General features: G+C 37.4%; 1 long non-coding RNA gene across 1 annotated transcript in view; it reads left to right on the forward strand.

Moving 5' to 3' along the window:
* LOC141647997 (uncharacterized) overlaps positions 1-18,372 on the forward strand; it is a 76,888-nt gene extending 58,516 nt beyond the window's left edge. Inside the window, exon 2 of the long non-coding RNA XR_012545899.1 lies at positions 17,676-18,372. This is a non-coding gene — a long non-coding RNA (uncharacterized LOC141647997). The remainder of the gene's footprint in view (positions 1-17,675) is intronic.
* Positions 18,373-21,764: the final 3,392 nt, after the last annotated feature.

Below are 21,764 nucleotides of genomic sequence, written 5' to 3' on the forward strand. Positions count from 1 at the left end.
TTGTTTCAAAATTACCTAAATTTAAATTGATTGGGCTTAGTTTTACAACTAGGGTTTTATGAAATAAGTTGTGGTTGCGGTCGGGGTCGGGGTGACTGGTCACCGGAAGGGCAGAGGGCATGGCGGCGATCGCGTAAGTGTGAGGTCGTGGGATGTGGTTGTCATGGGGTTGGTGGTCGTGGGTAAGTGCTAGGCCGCAGGGGATGGTGGTGGTCGATACGAGGCGTGAAGGAAAAAGTCTAAGGCAAATGGTCGATGCTGTTGGCCTGAGATGGTCGACGTTGGTGGCCTTAGATGGTCGATCAATCTGTGGTTGGCGGCAAGCTGAGACTAGGAAAGGCAGTGGCAAGGTGGTGGCAGGGAGGAGGGAGGTGGATAGAGAGAAAATTTGGGAATTTAAATAAAATGGGTAAAATGGTCATTTGCGTCCATAAATGAGCATCACCCTAATTCTTTTGGTTAATCCATTGAGGCAAAGAATATAATATAGCTTTATCTTTTTATAGGTTAATCCTGCATGGCAATATTGAATCAGTTTATGGTTATGGTTAACGCACTGAAGCAACAAGTTAATTTTAATCTAATGTAGATCATTTACGTAAAATGTTATATACTCTTATTACTATAATTATATCAATATAAAATTATAAAACCTTATCTATACATGCCCGTGCAATTTTGCACGGGTTCTAAGCTAGTTGATGTTAATATGCAAGTATAAACAAATTACACAACTGATTGATTACATCGTTGATTTTCATGGAGGACAATGGTTTTATTTGGCTGGCATGATAGATAATAAAGTTGTGCTTTATCTTTATTGATGTAAGTGAGGACTTAATTTGGTCTCTTCTTTGTATTAACTTATTAATGCTTTAAATTTGTGGTTCATATGGTAGTTTATCATTTACACTAAATCAATTAGTCGGGTAGAATGTTCATCTTATTGAATCTGGAATTCCATATTCTGATCAACGGTTTTGAAAAGGATATATCATACAATTTTATTTGGACCTGAAGTTTCAAAAGATCTATTTTGTAAAGATGATAAGATATGTCCATATAATAACTTTAACCTGAAGTTCAAAGTTTTAAGGGTGTGTAAGTATTTAACACCGTCTCATCAGTACAATATATTCATATTGTATAAGTGTAAGTGGCCAGAAGTCCGCGTCTATGAGAATATGAACCGTTGTTCCATTTAAAGCGGTCTTTATGAAAGGCAAGTTTTATTTGCAAATTAATACTTGTTCACCTGAAGTTGAACAGTATAATGAGATATGAATTTGATCCATTCTTTGAAGTGAATGTGACATCTCATAAAGACTCTGTTTGTAACACAGATCAAGAATATGGCGTTATGATAAGCCGGCCTTAATTGAGCCTAATAATATGGCATTTGATGAGCCAAGTAAAGAAGCCTTAATTGAGCTTAATGATGTGGCCTTATATATTGAGCCAAATTTGTTCATTGAAAGAAATGAAAATATCTCATGAAAGTGAATATTTCATGAAATGTCATATGAAAATACTCAAAGAGTAATATATTTCTTATTGGAATATTGGCGAGTCTTGCCTACATATATGAGACGCATATTGTGTCATATGTCACATTATTTATCCGGTTAGATAAAGTATTACTAACCATAAGATTAGCGTGATGAATATAGTCAACAAAAATATGGCATGTGATAAGTGAAATTATTGAGATACATCCAATTTTGATTAAAGTTTGCCGTGTATTTTTGGCAAACTAAGAAAGTTGACATGAAAGGATTCAGATGTGACAAATTAAAGCCATCCGGGTTCTTACTATACCCGTTTTGATAAACCTTGAGTTTATCTTCAAGAAAAGATAAGTGCTGAAATTCTCTCGTGTAGAAATTTTATTAAAGGCAAGACACTACACTGAGATTAAGTATGTATGATCTTGGAGATCTAAACACTACTCGATATTGAATAAAGAACTTAAATGTTCGTGTATGGATTGACATTATATTGAGAGTAATCACATAATGATTTTTCTGAGTAGTTCCCGTGATTAAAAATCACATTCAGATTTTTATATAAAATCGTTGATCTCTTAAATTGGGCATTGATCAGCACATTAAAAATCCAACTGCATTACACATTTCTTCCGAAATATCATTATATTGTACAAAGATGCCCATATAAATTCTCATCGATGATATGAGAAATTGAGATCTAAGGTGGTTATGATAAATATTTAGACTATACATTGGTTATAGTTTTTACCACCTTAGAGGGAGAAAAGTGAGTTAAAGCTCGTAAAAAGAAAATTGATCCCATACTGAACCAAAAGTTCAGAAGGTTATACGTTAAATTCATTGAGTAGAGGTTTTTCAATTTGATATAACCATATGTTTTACCAGATTAATACAAGTATATACACTTGAAGTGTATTATAATAAAAGTCAAGATGAATTGACGGTTCCAATTAATGTGAAATAGCAAGTTCAAGCAGTTGGTATGACATATAATTGTTATATTTGAAGTGTCCCCAAAGTAACACGATATCTGAAAGATAATAGATGACTTAAATGAATATAATGGTACCACATACATATTCATATTCAGATATCATTAAACAGTACTGATATTATCAAGAGGTGATGAAATTATATCGATATATTTATGGAACCTACATACATTTGAGCACGATATTTTATGGACTTTATAAATGGGGATCGTAAATTTAAGTCCATTTTCATTGTTGACGTATAATCTATGATTATAAATGAGCTCATGGACTAGATGTCCAGTTATTGACTTGAAGTCAATTTAAATTATAAATATTGGAAAATGAAACTGTACAATTTGCATTATCGAGTCGTCATCATGTGCATATAGATAATAAATTCATCACTGCATTTAGTTTTACTATATACATTATTCTTATTGGATTATTTTAGGATATGTTATTTATAACTTGGTTTCATATCATATGTATGCACATGTTTCATAATATAATTTTTAATGTTGGAAAGGAGAAATATATTATGATCTCTACTCCTTTGAGGATAACTCCATGTAGGAGCCTCTTATAAATGATCATCAATTGTTAATGGTTGATCAATTTGAGTTATTGAAAACTCTTGATGAAATATTTAAACCTCTACAATACGATTGAAAGATATCGTGATTAGTTCCGAAAGTGGAACATCAAAACTCCTACAGATTTTATTTGAAAAGTTATTGTCTCAACCTGAAGTTTGAGCATATGAGAATAATTATTGAAATGAGCTTCTTGCTAAACATGTGAAATTAGCTTATGGTCCAGAAGTACCATAACAATTGGAAAACAATGTAGTCAAGTCTACAATGAAAAATGTCAATCCATACATACATGGTTTAGCAAAGAAAATCGCTCAAAGAAATTGGATGATTTATTCAATAATTATCAGATTAATTTTCCTTAATACAAGTCATTAAGGAATGATGGCTTCACTCTTTTTCGTTCCCTTTGACTAGGTTTTTGTCCCAACGGGTTTTTCCTAGCAAAGTTTTTAACGAGGTAGCACTATAAGCGCATTATTACGCTATAGTCACGTCATTGTAATTGTTGAGATGACAATTGTTTTAGACATATAATGTTATGTCGTTTATTGATGAGATCCTATATCACTATTGCGGAATTATTATTTCAAATGATGATGCAAGAGTTGTTATGAAATGATTATATCCAGACTGTGAGTTGTCAAATAAATATGATAACGAAGATGTCATGAATTTCTATTGAGTGAAAATTCAAGTTTATCAACCACAATGGGTACTACTTCAACGATCATGAAGAAGGAATGTCAAAGCATGAATCATTTTAAGATACATCAAGTTATGTAATCATCAGGGGGAGTAAACACGCGCTGTACTCTTTTTCCTTATCCATGATTTTGTCCCACTGGGTTTTCCATGGAAAAGTTTTAACCAGGCGGCTATTATTATGCGTGTTTGAAGATTATTGTACTCTTTTTCTTTCTAGCGTTTTTCACATAGGGTTTTTCTAGTAAGGTTTTTAACGAGGCTTCTTCTTCAGTAATGGACATCCAAAGAGGAGTGTTATGAAATATTATTATATGGATGTCCATATATTTGATACTCTAGAATATATTGTCTTATGGAAACCTTTCCTCATTATATTGTATATATATATCCTTCATAATGAAATAAGAAGATGGTTCTGTCTCTCTCTATATTTTCTCTAACTTCTCTCTATAATTATCTCTCCCTTTATATCACAACAACATATTCACTAATCTCATCGTTAATATTATTACTTTCACCATATTCGTTATTAATACTATTATGTTCAATATTCCCGCGGTTACTATTATCTCTCTGGATAATTCCGTTATTTTTATTGGTAAATTGACTATTCCTGTTAATTTTATCAAACTTATATATTTAATAAAAAAATATTTTGCTTAAGTCGATTAATTAGTTAATTGTTAATACTATTACTACTAATTAATCTGGCGATCATCGGGCATCTTTATGTGACTGTTACCTTCTTACTACCCTAAAATCATCACATCTCTTTTGTTGCATATACATCTGAAATTGACAGAAACAAAATAACTCCTCTCTTCTCTTTTATTCTCAACTAAGAAGGGTTCTTACTTCTCTCTTTGAAGTGCACCAAAGTTAGGGAATGAGACGTTAATCCTAGCCTGGAGTCATTGACCAAGAAAAACCAAGACGCTCTATTGTGGAAGTCTAACTAACTTAGGGCAGTGATCTATCACAACGTCTCAATCCCCTATATACTAAAAGAATAGGAATAGTTTCAAGTTTTCTCGCCTAAAGCACATTTCCTATTTTGATAAAATCTATTATTTACTTTACTATTTTGATATAATCATTGTTTAAAATTTGTCTCTAAGATTTTTGGGATAAAAAAATTTGTTCTTTGTATGCTAAATCGTAACTAAAAGATATGCTAATAAAAAATTTATAAACAATTTCATTAATTTTGTTTAAAAATATATACATTTTATGACATTACTCAATTTTTTTGATTAGTTTTATAAATTATTATTTTTTTTCTAAAATTAAAATTTTTATAAATACCGTGCATTTATTGCGCGGAATCCAAACTAGTTCTAATTATTGGGTTAGATAAATTCATATTTCTAACATAAGATATTGGATATATTATATTGAGTATTATTGAAGACACAAAGGCATTTCTATCCACGTCTCATGGACAGACTATAAATTAACCTTTCCAATTACCTATTTTTTAATCATTTTTCCTGTAAAAAACGTAAAAAAGGGTTGCTCATCTTTTGCCATAGAATTTGCGAAGTGGCTTGAATGGAAAGATTATGCCATTTTGTACTTCAGCTGGCAAATAATATGAGAGAAAAATAATACGGATTGATCATGGATAAACGGATAAGGGCGTCTTAAGCAACTTCAATGATTTATATACTCAAACCAGGCTAGAAAAGTGGAATGTGGATATTACTGGAGTATTTTTTTTTTTTCAATGCATGCCTTAATTATTAGGGCACCCTGCCAACTAAGGACAGTTAGATCCTATATTTAGCTTTATTGCTGTCCTATTATGGTTTATTTTGATAACTGAAGGGTAAACCCCAACACATTGTTTGGTTATTGATCTCTTAGATCGTCAATTTGTTAACCATGTTTGTTAAAGATGTTTTTTCTTCATTGTAGTAATTTCCCTTATTCATGGACTATATTTGATTTTAGACTATGACTTTTTTTTTTTTGGGTGAAAGGTTAGAACTTCTCATTAAGCACAAAACAAGCTATTACAAACTACCACAAGGATCAATTTTGATGGTTTTAAATTAGTCTAATTAAATATAGACTTAATCCAAAACTCATCCCTACTCGACATACAGTTTTTCATCCAGTACATAGATTGTATTCGCATAAGACTAAGGACTTGTATCAACACAATTTCAGGACGAACAAGAGAGTGTTCCATCCTAACTCTATTCCGTTGTAACCAAACAGCATAATACAAAGCTTGAATCGAGCATTAGTAACCTTCTTAAGTAGTCTTAGACCATGGTTTGCTATGGATCCAATGAAGAATATTGGTCTGAGGCAGATTCATATGCATCTTAGTCTCCAGTCTTGTAAGTAGCAGCTGAGTGTACTGACAATGCTAAAACACATGTTGATGAGTTTCAGTAGCAGTCCCACAGAGGAGACACAGGGAATCAGGACTGATGCCAAAAGAAAAGAGTTTATCCTTTAACATTAAGGCTTCACGAACAATAAACCAATTGATGAACTGATGCTTGGGAAGGCACCAGGAATTCCAAATGTAGAAATGCCAAGGGACTTGAGGTCGTTTCTTCCGATCCAATGGTAACCACTTTGGACATAGTATAGCCGGTGGGTTGAGCAAGCCACCGACCATTACCGTAACTCCGTGCTATACTTCTCCTTCACCTTGCAGATGGTCCTCCAATACCAGCTAGTATCAGATTTAGGAGTATATTGATCCCAAGGAGTCCCTTTTATGTATATGTTGTTTACCCATTTCACCCATAAGCTATTAGGTTTGGTGTAAATCCACCAAACAAGCTTTCCAATAGCTGCATGATTCCAGGATAAGCTATCTCTTATTCCTAAACCTCCTTCACTCTTAGGGGAACAAACTTTCTCCCAGCTCACTTTAGGGGTTCTAAGATATTCAGATGACCCATCCCACAAATAGTTCCTACAAATTGAATCAATTTTCCTCAGAACACATTTAGGGATAATAAAAATAGCTGCCCAGTAGGAGTAAAGGGAAGTCAACACAGAATTCACTAAAATTAGCCTTCCTGCATTCTGATTCTGTGAATGACCTTCTCTATCAAGACAGTCTAATGTTTGACAGCAAGCTTTCCAGCTGAAATAGGGACACCAAGATATTTTAAGGGAATGCTTCCCTCAATGAAATCAGAAATTTGCAAGATATCTTCTCTAACAGATTGAGTCACCCCATCAAAGTAAATATTAGATTTCTGAGTATTCATGTGCAAACCAGTTGCTGCAGAAAAAGTGGCAAAACCTCTGAGAAGGATCATAATAGAGGTGATGTCACCCTTAGAGAATAAAAGAAGATCATCAGCAAACATGAGATGATTAAGTTTCATAGGACCACAAAGATGATGTTGTTTAAAATTCATGGTACATGTGACATAAGAAAGAATTCTGTTGAGGTATTCCATGGTTATGGTGAACAAAAGTGGGGAAATAGGGTCTCCCTGCCTCAAACCAGCAGCACCTTTAAAGTATCCAAAATTTTTGCCATGTAACACCAAAGAATAGGATGCTGTTCTTACACAAAGCATAACCAGATGGATGAACTTTAGAGGGAAATTCAATGCAGCTAACATTTGCTCAATAAAATTCCAATTAACTGAATCATATGCCTTTTTTAGGTCAACTTTCATTAGGCATCTAGAAGAGACTGATTTCCTGTTATATAGTCTCAAAATATCCTGGCAAATCAGAATGTTTTCAATGATATTTCTGCCCTTAATAAATCCACCCTGTGTATCACTAATAATATCAGGTAGAATAGTTGCGAGTCTGGTGCTCAAAATTTTAGAAATTGCTTTATATAATACATTGCAGCAAGCAATTGGACGGAATTGGGTAACATTATGAGGCATCTCACATTTAGAAAGTAAGGTTATGAAAGTGTGGTTGACCTGCTGCAATAATTTTCCTGAGGTAAAGAAGTCAAGGATGGCAGAGGTGACTTCATCTCCCACAACTTCCCAAGCATCTTTATAAAAAGAGCTGGAAAAACCATCAGGGCCAGGTGCCTTGTGGTTGGGAATAGAGAATATGGCAGTCTTAACTTCAGCTTTTGTGACTGGGGCAAGCAGAATATCCCAATGGTCAGATGTGCATAACTTCCCCATCTGAACTACTGTAGAATTAACAGCTGTAGTAGCTTTAGGAGTACCCAGTAGATGTTTTTAGTAGGACAAAAAAGCATTCTGAATTTGTTCTCCACTGTCATGAATATTTCCATCAGTGTCTGCAATCCTGCAAACCTGAGCCTTGGCATACTTCCCTTTCATGATACTATGGAAATATTTAGTATTATTATCACCTTCATGGACCCATGTAGCCTTTGATTTTTGCAATAAGAAACTATCACAAGCTTTCTGCAAGTCTCTATAAATTTTTAAAGCCTCAATTTCCTGTAATATCAGTCCTTCATCAGTAGGAGATTGACTCAGTTGAGATTGAATAGAATCCAAAGTTTTCCAAGCATGGACAGTGATATTCTCTATATCAGCAAACATTTTGCTATTAAGATCTTTTAGAGGCTTTTTCAAACTTTTAAGCTTCATAACCACTTTGAACATCTTTTGTCCAGACCAATGTTGATCCCAAATATGTTGAATGCAGGGAATAAAATCATCAACACTGCTCCACATTGTAAAATATTTAAAGCTTTTCCTTCCCACCATAGAATTATTCCTGAGTTGTATTATACATGGAGTGTGATCAAACAAGCCCTCATTGAGAAAATGTTCACAAGCATCCATTCGAGCATGCAACCATTCTTGATTCACAAGGACTCTATCAAGCCTTGAGTAAACTCTAGTACAGGGGTCCTGCTTATTGTTCCATGTATAGAAGGAACCAATAGCTGGACAGTCTAAAAAGCTACAGTAGTCAATACAGGCCTGAAAGTCATTCATTTCCTCTTCTGTGGTATGACCTTCCAGTCTCTCAGAGGGGGAAAGAACACAGTTGAAATCACCACAGACAACCCAAGGAGCAGCAATGTGTTGAGAGAACTGCTGTAAGTCCTCCCACAAAGGAGTTCTTTCATTTATGCCATTAAAAGCATAGACAAAAGTGCAATAAAATCTAAAGTTAGAAGTAAGATCCAGGACTTCCATATGGATGAGCTGAGCACTATAGTGTAAGAATTGGACTTGAAAAATACTTCCACAAGACCCAAATTCTACCACCATTATGCCAAAAAGTATTTGTGGAGACTGACCATCCATTGCAAACATTTGTTCTAACTAAGTTTAGAGACCAAGGCTTTACCTTAGTCTCAAGGAGACCAAATAAACCCACATGATTAGTATGGAGGAACCATTTGACATGTTTCTGCTTAGATGGGTTATTTAGCCCCCTGATATTCCAAAATCCAAAACTATGCATTACTCCCACGAGGGAGTAATACACTACCTTTCGTACCTATCCCAACTTTTGGTGTGGCATTGTTCATAGCATCCAAAAAAGTGTATTGGCTAAAATTTGTAGTAGTCTTGCTAGCCTGTATGATTTCCTTCCTACTAAGGGACACAGTAAGCCTGGCAGGGGTGTTAATTTACCTTGACCCATTGCTGTAAGTGACCTGCAGATTCTGTTGCACCTCAGCAGGAGTCTTAGCAGGGGTTACCAACACACCAGCAGGCCCTTCCTTAGTGATTGGAGTTGTTACTGGTTTAGGAATTGGCTGCAGATTTTGGATCACTACAGTGGTTGCAGCAGGTGTAGGGATTTGTTGCACAGTAGGAATCACAGCATTAACACCTGCAGATTTTTTTGGAATCCATTGTTGTTTAGGGAGGGTATTAGGGTTAGGTTTGACTTTCTTTGATTTCCTGCAAATCTCACTCTCATGCCCAGTTCCCCCACACACAGTATACACTATTGGTTTCCATTCACATTCAATTTTAACTTTGACAACGTGACCATCCTCATCCAAAAATTTCCCAAAACCTGGTAAAGGTTTTCCAAAAGGAACCTCCAAGAGCACCCTGGCAAAGCCTAACCGAGTTTTATCATCTGTGGATGCATCACTTCGAATATATTTACCCACTAGACCCGCAATACGTGGTAAACATTTACCCCAAAATTTGAGAGGCAAGTTCAACAATTTGATCCACACAGGCACATTCATGACATTTGTTTTTGTTAATTCCACTTGGTCAGACCATTCCCGCACAATAAGTGGCTTGTTATCAAACAAAAAGTGTCCTTGTCTAAGAACAACCAACTTACTTGCTTCATTTGAGAACCGGACCAAAAATATACCATCAGGTAAGAAGGAGACCTTATCAATATGATAGTTGGCCCAGATTCTGCGAACAAAACCCTCCACAATATCCCATGGTGGATTTGCACCCAGTATGAAACAATAAACAGAGTTTTTCCAGTAGTTTACCTCATCTTGTATGTCCTCTATTGTAAACTGAAGCAAATCCGCCGGTTCCTCCTCAATGACTATGACTCTTTTTAGTAACACAAAATAAGTTATTTTATTTGATTAAAATAGCATGATAAAATTCCAGCTAGCTTATTTTTATACAGGCGTTTGACAAATAGCTTATTAATTAGCAGAAATGAGAAACTACGTACTTGGAGTAGCATGTGAAATCACGTTATTATATTTTGTTTCTTTTTTTTTACCCCTTTAACTTATAGTACCATTTTACCATCTTACAACTATGTTTTCAGTTAATTTTTCAAGCAATTTTAATGCAATCAACTAGCTTATCACATAATACTTTTCAGCTAGTTTATAAACTTTGCTTCAGCGAACTTTTCAATTTTTAGATAACTTCTAAGCTTAATTTGTCAAACATAACCTGTTTTTGTCCCATGGGGGCCTCGGTATCAAGGCCGCTCGCCCTCTTAACGATGCCTACTCTATTAAACTTAGCTGGAACCTTCTTCTCAACAAGAAATCTCTGGCCTCCACTGCTATCCAAAGTAAGTACCCGACCCATTCTTCCTACTCCTTTCGTAAGGGCTCCCACATATGGAAAAATGCGGGCTTGGGCTTCCCCCTTCTCCGGGACCATACCATCTGGTCAATTGGTGACGGAGATTCTATTAGTCTTTGGACTGATTGTTGGTCCTCCCTTGGCCCCCTCCGTGCGATTATCCATGGCCCCCTCTCTGCTACTTCTTCCAAAGCTAAACTTAAGACTATCATCTCCAATGGCACCTGGGCTCTTGATAACTTGGACTTTGTCCTCCCTATCGACATTTTAAACACTATCCTTGCCATCCCCCTCCCTTCCTCCTATAAGCCCGACCTTCTTACCACTAGCCTCGCCCCCAAAGATAAATTCTCGATTGGCTCTTCTTACTCCTCCCTCATCAACTTGAGTAATCACCTCCCCTCTTTCACTCCTACCCTTGACTGGATTTGGGACCTTCCTACCCTCCCAAAAATCAAGTTCTTTATTTGGATTGTGTGGTGGGATAAGTTACCGCATAATAAGACCCTCTTTAAAAGAACTATCCTCCTCTCCCCGTCTTGCCTCTTGTGTCCCAGTTCTTCCCTAGAGGAATCCTCTATCCACATTCTTCGTGACTGTAGTACTGCTACCTCTGTTTGGGCTCTCCTTAATGTCGACCATTCTTTCTTCTCCCTGGACCTCCACCCCTGGATCCATGCAAATTGCACTTCTCGTAACCCGTCTTGGGTTACCCTCTTCTCTTTTGTCTTGTGGCGCCTTTGGGTTCAAAGGTGTGACTCTACCTTCAATGCCACCCCCCCCCCCCAGACCGCCCCATTTGTTTCGAGATGCCACGAGCAATCTTGCTCAGTCTTGGGCCTCTGCCTCGTCTTCCAGCCCTCCACCCTCCTTACCCGGGTTTACCTCTGCCTCTTACTACCCTTGTAGTTGGTCCCTTCCTCCGCTTTGTTGGTTCAAAATCAACGTTGACGCGGCTTCCCCCCCCCCTATTCTTTAGCTTGTATTGGGTGTGTGGTTAGGAACGACATGGGATCCTGGGTCCGGGGTTGGTCTAGGCGGCTTCTTGCCCCTACCCCCTTCGTTGGGGAGGTCTTAGCCATTAGGGAGGGTCATAGGGCCGGCCTTGCGTCTATGGATCGTTTTATCATTGCCTCGGATTGCCTTAATGCGGTTACTTCTATGTTGAGTAAGGCTCAGCCTTGTGGTCAATTTTCTAATGTTATTCTTGAGTGTAGGGACCTCTTGGAAAGCTCCCCCCGTTTGAAGATTGTCTTTGAGAAAAGATCTGTCAATGCTGTTGCGGATGCTCTTGCCAAAGCTGGTTTAGTTGACAGTAGTTCTAGTAATGGTTGTATTAATTGGGACGTTGCTCCACCTTTCGTTCTTCGCCTTTGTACTAGTGACTTTGTAGCGGCTATCGAACCGTTCCCCCCCCCCTTGATGTACTCGTACTCTTGGTTTTTTTTATGCACTTCCTTTCTTCCAAAAAAAAAAAAAACTTGTTTTTGTTCCTAATTTTTTTTAGCCTTACGACTTACCTTAGTTCATGCATAAAAATAACAATTTTCTTTAATTTTCTTAATCTACTCATAAAACCAATGAATATGTGCCACTTGGCACATTGCAAAGGAGGAAATGTGAGGTATTGATTTTTAATTATTTGTTTGTTTATCCGAAACCTCTTCTACATTAATCCTTCACAAATTCTTATTTAAGACCTATATATTTTAAGGAGGACCATATGTTCAACCTTTGACATGTAGCGTTGTAGTCCCATACATCCTAGTCGGTCCTTCACTAGTTGTTGTACTCGTTCTTTTAGTTCTTATTTTTTGACATGTACTCGTTCTATTGAGAAGATATGATCGGATATTCAGTTATATGCTTTATATTCTGTACATTGTACTTAGACGTATAATTACCTTGGTGTATATTTTCTTTCCTTTATCTTAGGAAGTAGTTGCTTATTTTATTGAGTCCAATATTGTATATATGAGGGAGGCTTGTACGTTGCTTGATCATTGATTAATAACAATCTTCTTCACATATTAATCTTCTTCATGGTATCAAGAGCAGGACTCTGATCCTGTAAAATAAAACAAAAAATACAAAAATTCAACTTCACCGATCATCATGACAATCGGTGATGCATCAGGCAAAAATACCAAAAACGAAAATAACAAAATTGAGCATATCTCACCATCTTCCCCATTGTATCTCCATCCAAATGAAAATCCGACTTTGACATTAACTCCCAAGAAATTTAACGGAGAAAATTATGATTTGTGGGCTGATGCAGTGAAGACCGCTCTAGATGCGAAAAATAAGTTGGCCTTCATAGAAGGAACCATCACCAAACCAGTCACGCCTAAAGGACAAGAAGAGTCCCTTGAAGCCGTAGCATGGCGACAGTGCAATGCTATGCTCAAGTCATGGATAAGATGCTCAATTCAAGAAGAATTGCACGCTAGCATTAATTTCTCAGGAACTGTGACAGAAGTTTGGAAAGAATTACGAGAGCGTTATGCCGCTGGAAACGCTCCCAGAGTGCATCAATTAAAAGGAGAATTAAACGAATGCAAGCAGAAGAAAGATCAGTCAGTCGTCCAATATTATACGAATTTGAAGATGATATGGGACGAATTGGCGAGTTATAGCAAGGTTCCCCAATGCACTTGCGGAGCGGCCACTGAATTTCTCAAAGAGCGTGAGGAAGAAAAGGTGCATCAGTTTCTCATGAGACTCGACACGAGTCTCTATGGTCACATCCGTTCAAATTTACTTATGGATGATGAAATTACTTCTCTAAGTAGAGCATATGCTCTAGTGTTAAGAGAGGAAAGGCATAAGGCTGTGACCAAGAGCAAGGAGGAAGTGCACGAAGTTGCAGCGGCCATGGCAGCAAAGGTAACAGGAGGGCAGATGCGTGGTCGAGGCAGCAGCAGTGCACCAGAAACGGATGACCAGGAAGTGGAAGTGTTTTATTGTGGTTATTGCAAGAAACCTTGGCACAGAGAGGAAAATTGCTGGGACAAACCAGGGAACCCAGGTAGAGGAAGAGAACGCGGCCGACGAGGAAGAGGTAGAGGCGGTCGTGGAAGCTACCAGAGGGCTAATGCAACTGGTGTTACTGATGGTGACAGTAACAGTAGCAGCAGCACGCAGGGACTGACAGTTGAGGAATTAACTCAACTCCGTACCCTTTTGTCTAAAAATGAAGGTAGCAATAAAAGTGCAGGTACGAACAATAAAACTTGTTGGCTTCTTGATAGTGGTGCCTCACACCACATGACGGGACAAAGGCATTTGCTCGAAAACATACACAATAAAAGCCCCTCTACAGTCGGCCTTCCTAATGGTTCCCATATTATTGCCCATGAACATGGACAAGTTGTTTTAAATGACAATTTCGTTCTTAAGGATGTCCTATATGTCCCAACTTTAACTTGCGACTTGATTTCCGTTCAACAACTTATTAAAGAAAACAATTGTACAGTGACCTTCTATACTAATCATTGTGTGATACAGGACCTATCTACGAGGATGAAGATTGGACGGGGTGAGCATGAAGACGGGGTTTATTATTTCAAAGGATGTCAAGAGCAGTCCGTGGGCAAAGTCAGCAATAAAGGAAATGCACGTCTATGGCATGATAGACTCGGCCATCCCTCGAGTAGTATATTACCTCTTTTCTCTAGTTTAATTGGTTTTGATTTAATTTGGAATTCAAAGGACATTTGTGATCCGTGTTGTCGTGCTAAACAAACGCGGTCCATTTTTAAGTTGAATAAGAAACGTCATGATTCTTTATTTGGTCTTATTCATTGTGATATATGGGGTGCTTATCGTGTGAAAAGTTTGAGTGGAGCCCAATATTTTCTCACCATCGTAGATGATAAAAGTAGAGCCGTTTGGGTTTATCTTATGAGAGAAAAAAGTGAAGTCGTTCAGTTGATGATTAATTTTTGTCAGATGGTCAAAAATCAGTTTGAAAAACAAGTTAAAATAGTTCAAAGTGACAATGGAACGGAATTTCTTTCCGGGACATTAAAAGAATATTATAGTGAACATGGAATCGTTTTTCAAACTAGCAACATAGACACACCTCAACAGAACGGACGAGTGGAACGGAAACATAGGCATATTTTAGAGAAAGCTCGGGCTTTGCGTTTTCAAGGTAATTTACCTATCGAGTTTTGGGGGGAGTGCGTTGTTACCGCTGCGTTTTTGATTAATAGAACTCCCACTCATGTATTACGTGGTCAAACACCCTATGAAGTTTTATATGGCCAAAAACCAAGCCTTGATAATGTGAGAGTTTTTGGTAGCCTATGTTATGTGCACAAAAATGAAAAATCTCGAGATAAATTCAATGAACGGGGAATATGATGTATTTTTGTTGGGTACCCATCAAATAAGAAAGGTTGGAGAGTGTATGATTTAAAGAGACGACGTATTTTTGAGAGTCGGGATGTGACATTTTATGAGCATGTTTTTCCCTTCGTCGATATTAAAACTACGGAGGACAATGACAATGCAAAGTTAATTGAGCATTTCGATAATGCGACCAATGCCCAACAAAATATTTTCATAGACGAAGTGATAGAAAACAGTGAGGAAAATATTTTGAGTGACAATCAGCAGGAAATTACCTTGAATGGTAACGGTGAAGCAAGTGTCGAGGAGTCAAATTCGGCTGAATAGAGTGACGACAGTGGTGTGCCTATGGGATGAGGTGCACGACAGAAGTTCGAGCCGCAGTGAAAGAAAGATTACTACTGCAAATCGACTCGCATTATAGACCCCGCAACACCAGCTCCCTCGGTCCAATCTAAGTCCGAAAAGAAAGGTACTCGTTATCCCTTGATTAATTATGTCACTACTAATTGTTTCTCTACTTCTCACAACTGTTTTTTGAGTAAAATTGATGAAATTGTTGAGCCACAACATTATTCGGAAGCTGCCCCAATTCCGGAATGGCGAGAAGCTATGTTGCAGGAATACAAGGCTCTTGAACGAAATGGGACTTGGACAGTTGTTGACTTGCCAGAGGGTAAGCGACCCATAGGTTGTCGTTGGGTTTACAAGGTGAAGTACAAAGCAGACGGCACTATTGAAAGGTATAAGGCCCGACTCGTTGCGCAAGGGTACACACAAATTGAAGGTATTGACTACCATGAAACATTTGCCCCAGTTGCAAAAATGACGAGTGTCCGGTGTTTATTAGCTGTTGCCGTTGCCAAAGGATGGTCCATTGCCCAACTAGATGTCAACAATGCTTTCTTACATGGCGATTTGAATGAAGAAGTGTTCATGAAAATGCCCCCTGGTTTCGATAATGGAGGCACACGAAGAGTTTGCAAGCTCAACAAGTCATTGTACGGTCTCAAGCAAGCATCGAGGAATTGGTTTGAAAAACTCACAAGTTCCCTGACGAGGTATGGTTTCAAGCAATCAATGGCTGATTATTCCCTTTTTACTTACCATAAAGATGGAGTGTTTCTTGAAGTTCTTGTTTATGTGGATGATATGATAGTCGTGAGTGATAGTGAAAGTGCAAGTACACGGCTAAAAGAATTCCTGGACCGAAAGTTTGGGATAAAAGACCTAGGTCGAGTTAAGTACTTCTTGGGAATCGAAGTGGCCACTGGTTCGAAGGGATTATTTCTTAGTCAACGTAAATATGTTATAGACATTGTGAAAGAAGCGGGCTTGGAGGGTGCAAAACCGATTGACACACCTATCCAACCTAATCATAATTTATCTCTAGCCGAGGGACGTCTTTTAGACGATCCCATGAAGTATAGGAGATTAGTTGGGAAGCTTATTTACTTGACCATTACAAGGCCGGACTTGATATATGTTGTACACATTCTCTCACAATTTGTGCATGCTCCACGAGAAGAGCATTGGAGTGCCGTATTGAGAGCCATTAGATATATAAAAGGAGCTCCAAATAAGGGAATTGTGTTAAGTCGAAATTGTGACCTACAAGTTAGAGGGTATTCAGATTCGGACTTTGCGAAATGTCCATTATCACGTAGGTCTATCACAGAATATTATGTTGCATTGGGAAGTTCGCCCATTTCATGGAAATCTAAGAAACAGACGACGGTTGCGAAGTCGTCGGCGGAAGCAGAATATCGAGCTCTAGCAGCTCTTACAAGTGAAGTCATTTGGGTGAAATCCTTTCTTCAATCTTTGGGAATTGATCATACTCGACCAATGAACTTATTTTGTGACAATCAAGCGGCCTTACACATAGCGAAAAATCCGGTTTTTCATGACCGGACTAAACACATTGAAATAGATTGTCATTTTATCCGACATCATCTTGTCCAAGGAACAATTACCACATCTCATGTACGGAGCAAGGAGCAGATTGCCGACCTTTTCACTAAGGCGTTGGCCGGAGATGCGTTCCAATATTTACAGTCCAAGTTAGGAGTCGTCTTACCAACTACTCCAACTTGAGGGGGAGTATTGAGAAGATATGATCGGATATTCAGTTATATGCTTTATATTCTGTACATTGTACTTAGACGTATAATTATCTTGGTGTATATTTTCTTTCCTTTATCTTAGGAAGTAGTTGCTTATTTTATTGAGTCCAATATTGTATATATGAGGGAGGCTTGTACGTTGCTTGATCATTGATTAATAACAATCTTCTTCACATATTAATCTTCTTCACGTTCTTTTAGTTCTTATTTTTGTCAAAATAGTTGTCGGTCTACAATTTTAGAAAGAAATCGCGACTTTATGAACTCGTGACGACTAAGAGATACTAATCGCTAAAGTTATTATTTGGAAAAAAAGGTGTAAATTTCAGGGTATCAGGTAAATTATCCGTTTTGATAATCATTAAAGTAAAATATATATTTTTTCCATCAACATTTCCACCATATGATAAAAACCCTATTTATTTACAACTAGATTAGCTAGCAATAAAGCTTCCAAACTTGTTCATAATACCAGACATTATATCCTTGTTATGAAGCTTTATTTTTGATTATATTTAGCAAGTTTGCTGCTTGAGCTGAGAGTAGAACTTCTTAATAAACTCCTCAGCAGCCTCATCAACTTGCATAACCTCATTTTGCGAAGAAAATGGCGAATCCGTCACTTTTAATTGCCTAACCGTAGGACTTTTATACGCCTTAGCGTCACTAGAAAGCGTCATCATCATTTCCCACATGTTATTCACATCCTGTTCGATGCTTTTTTTGTGTTGGTGGTTAATTTTATTGTTGCTACCGCTACGCTTATTGTTGGTGAAGTAATGGCGGTATAGGGGAGTGTTGGTGCAACTAAACTCGTATTCGTCACAATTATCGAACGTGGAGACATTATGGTTGTGGAAGAGGAGATTAGTGAGGGTTTTCCCGGCGACGAGTTTCCCACGCTTTATGAATAGATTGAGGTCTAAGAGAATTTTCTTCTTGTTGATGCTTTTCTTAAGCATGTAGAAAGCAACCCTCATTATGTTCCATATCTTCCTTGTTATAATTGGTATATTTTGTTCCATTTTATTTGGGATGTTTGTTTAAGTTGTAATAGGTGCTTTGAGATTGTTGTGAAAGAGTTATTGTTAATTAGAGATTTGAATGAGAAAGCAAAGGTTTTAGTTTAGTTTGGTGTGAGGAAACAAAGGTATACGATAAGGGTATTTATATAGACCGCTAGTGCGCATTTGAAAAACAAATACAATTATTGGAGGATGGGGTAGGACTTGGGAGTTGCCCATCCTGGTCATTGGTCAGGTCAGGTCAACTTATCTCGGATTTTGGTTATTTCGGGTTAATAAAAAGTTTGGATTAGGCGATTTATTTTAGGTCAATATTAAGTTACAAATTCGCTCGAATTTGATTTAATTGTATTAGGTCAAGTTATCAAACATACACATTTCATATCAATGCTATTTTCATTGCATTTATTTTGATATAAATTTTTAAAAAAATAGAGAAATTAGGTAATGCAATCTTCAGCTTATTTGGAATAACATTAAACTAATTTGTTATCGGGTTATCTCTCATATTGAGTCATTATCCATCAAGTTGTGAGTCATTGGCAGGTCACGGCTCATCGAGGGCCTCTTACCATGCATTTGGATTGGGTTGAGTCAGTTGGGTTATCACTAAATTTTATTTTCTGGTTTCTATTTATACGTGTTTAAAGTACTTTTTTGAAATCGGATCAGTTTTTATCAGCCCTATGTAATCTCTTAAACATATGATATAACATGATCAGAGGCTCAATTCTTTTTCACAAATACACATACACAACCATCTATGAACAATAATTGAAGTTTTATTGTATGTATATAACTGAACTGTTAAGATTATGACTTGAATTTACCCTAACCCTTCATTTTATCATTGAAGTTTATGAGACAATCTGTTTTACGTATTTGACAGTAATCTAATAAGTTGCGTGTACAAATGATGAGACCAACATATGATTTCATGTAACTAAAGAAAATATAGAATAATTATTAAGTGTAATAATTGTAAATTCTCTTTGAGCTAAGTATGCAAAGCCTTTGTGATTGAGACTGCAGTTGATAATTAGTACTCATTGATCTTAATCTTAATGTAACTTTAAAATTAAAGTAATGGATTAGAAGGTCTAGAACGATGTTAGAACAAGTAAATTTGAGATGGATTTGTTAAAGAGGACAAAAAACTTGCCCACGATAAAGCCATAACGACAATACTTCCTCAGGACTAATAACTTAGGCCACCTGGCCACCTCCAACCCATAATTGACTTATGATGGAATTTGATTAGATTGAATTCCATTAAATTGGGGTGTTCATTGCTGTCAAAAAAAAAAAATAAAAATAAAAAAAATTGGGGTGTTCATTATCCACCTCACTGGTGAGTAGTTCATTAGTTGTAGACATACAAGTGCTTTCATAAAAAAAAGTAAATGATTTGCTAAAAAGGTTATTTAATTCCCATAGACAGAAATCGAACATTTTTCACCTCAAAATAAAAAGATAAGGTGACCTATGTGGAGCAACCACTATACCTAAGCCAATTATTTAAATTTTGATAAAACTATTAAAATTAGATATTAAAGTATCTACATTTATTATGTGAGAACCTTTTACTTGTAAGAATTACATTTTGCAGAACAATATAAAGAACGAAACACTAGCTCTTATTAGTTTCACAACTGATTATAATTGAGGTGAAAATAAAAGAAAGTTGTTAAATGTTTTAAGTAAGACCTACTACGCAATAGTGAAACTACTTCAAATAGCAATGTGGACCAAAAGTTCAAATACATTTATTGAACATTGTTTTATCCAAGCTTCACCTTCTGAGCTAGGACTTTAAGTACTTTACATCTGCATAATATGTACTTCATCCTTAAGTATTTATCCTATCACAATCCAGAAAAAAGAGCAATGTATTCTTTTCGTAGAGAAGTAAAAAAGTGCAATATTCTAAGAAAGCAAGCAAGAATTCAAGGTTTGGATACATTATTGAAGCTCAACGGATATACATGTATAGTTATAGTAACCTGCGTTGCTCCAATACAAAAGGAAATGGTAATAGTATTTCCACTTAAAACTCTGCTAGAGTGGACACATACTAGAAAATTATATGGCCAAAATAAAGTTTGTGGGTCATTGAAAACTCTATTGTAAACTGACGGACATACACTATCCGTCTAATTAAAGCTGTAAACAAATAGTGTCCTTCTTATAAGATGAAAGTAGATAATGCAACTGGGTAGGAAATGGATATCACGACACTTGCCCTCCCACTTGTATTTTGTTCGAGCGCCACTATTCGTCTACAGCTTTGAGACAGATTGAAAGAAAATTGTCCTTTATTATTATTAGGTTTGGTGTCCGGTCTCGCCCGGACTCTATTTATCGTCAACTGTTATTTTCTGTAAAAATAAAAGTACGTTAGGCTTGCCTAACTCATACGTTTACCATTGATAATGAAATATAAAAGTTATCTCAAATTATGAGACATATTCACTAATCTCGTCGTTAATATTATTACTTTCACCATATTCGTTGTCAATACTATTACGTTCAATATTTCCGCGTGTTCCGGGTGTAATTCCAGAGCAAGTATCGTTACCACCCGTGGCTAGTAGAATTAGACCTGGCAAAAACAACCCGACCCGGTTGACCCGACCCGAAAAGGATGACCCGAGACCCGAAATTGACCCGAATTGCTGAACCCGAATGACTCCCGAAGCCCGAAGTGACCCGACCCGACCCGAAAATGACCCGAGCTTTCTTGGACCCATAACAGACCCGACCCGAAATGACCAATCCGAAACCACTCAACCCGAAAATGACCCGACAAAATATAACTTTAATTGACCCTAATAGACTTGAGATGCCTCTTTTCTCTTAATCTTTGACCCGAAAATGGCCTGACCCGAATTAACCCGACCCGCTTGACCCGAAACACACCCGACCAACAAACCCGAAATAGACCCGTAACCCGAAATGAACTGACCCGATCCGAACTAACCCGAAAATTTGAGAAGTCCGAAATGACCCGACCCAAACTGGCCCGACCCGAACCCGACCCGGTTGACCCGTTTGCCAGGTCTAAGTAGAATGATGTCCTTGGTTGAATCCTTCTTGCCTTTATCGTTCCTCTCGGCCTCTCCTGCAACAATGAACGAACTGAGGGCTTGGCTTTGTGCCAAGCGTACTCACTCCGACGCCCAAGTCAGTAAACTTAAGGGATAAGTTGTTACTTGGCTGAATGTATATTGTAGAGAGATAAGGAAGATAATACCAGATGAATAGTGTTTCTTAGGTTAAGTTGTGTGTGCTTTCCTCAATGAAGGTTGAGGAGTATTTATAGACTTTCACCTTTTGTCACGTAGTGGCCAAGTGGCCAAGTGGCTAGCAGGTGGAAAGACTGATCTACCCCTCGGCCGAGGGACCTATGGCAGGCCGGCGGGCCCTGTTGACTCACCGCCGAGGGGTCTTGGATGTGAGTACGCGGATATGTGTCCCGGCTGGCAGGTTGCCATGCC

The sequence above is a fragment of the Silene latifolia genome, chromosome 3, assembly GCF_048544455.1.
Source record: "Silene latifolia isolate original U9 population chromosome 3, ASM4854445v1, whole genome shotgun sequence".
Lineage (NCBI taxonomy): Eukaryota > Viridiplantae > Streptophyta > Magnoliopsida > Caryophyllales > Caryophyllaceae > Silene > Silene latifolia.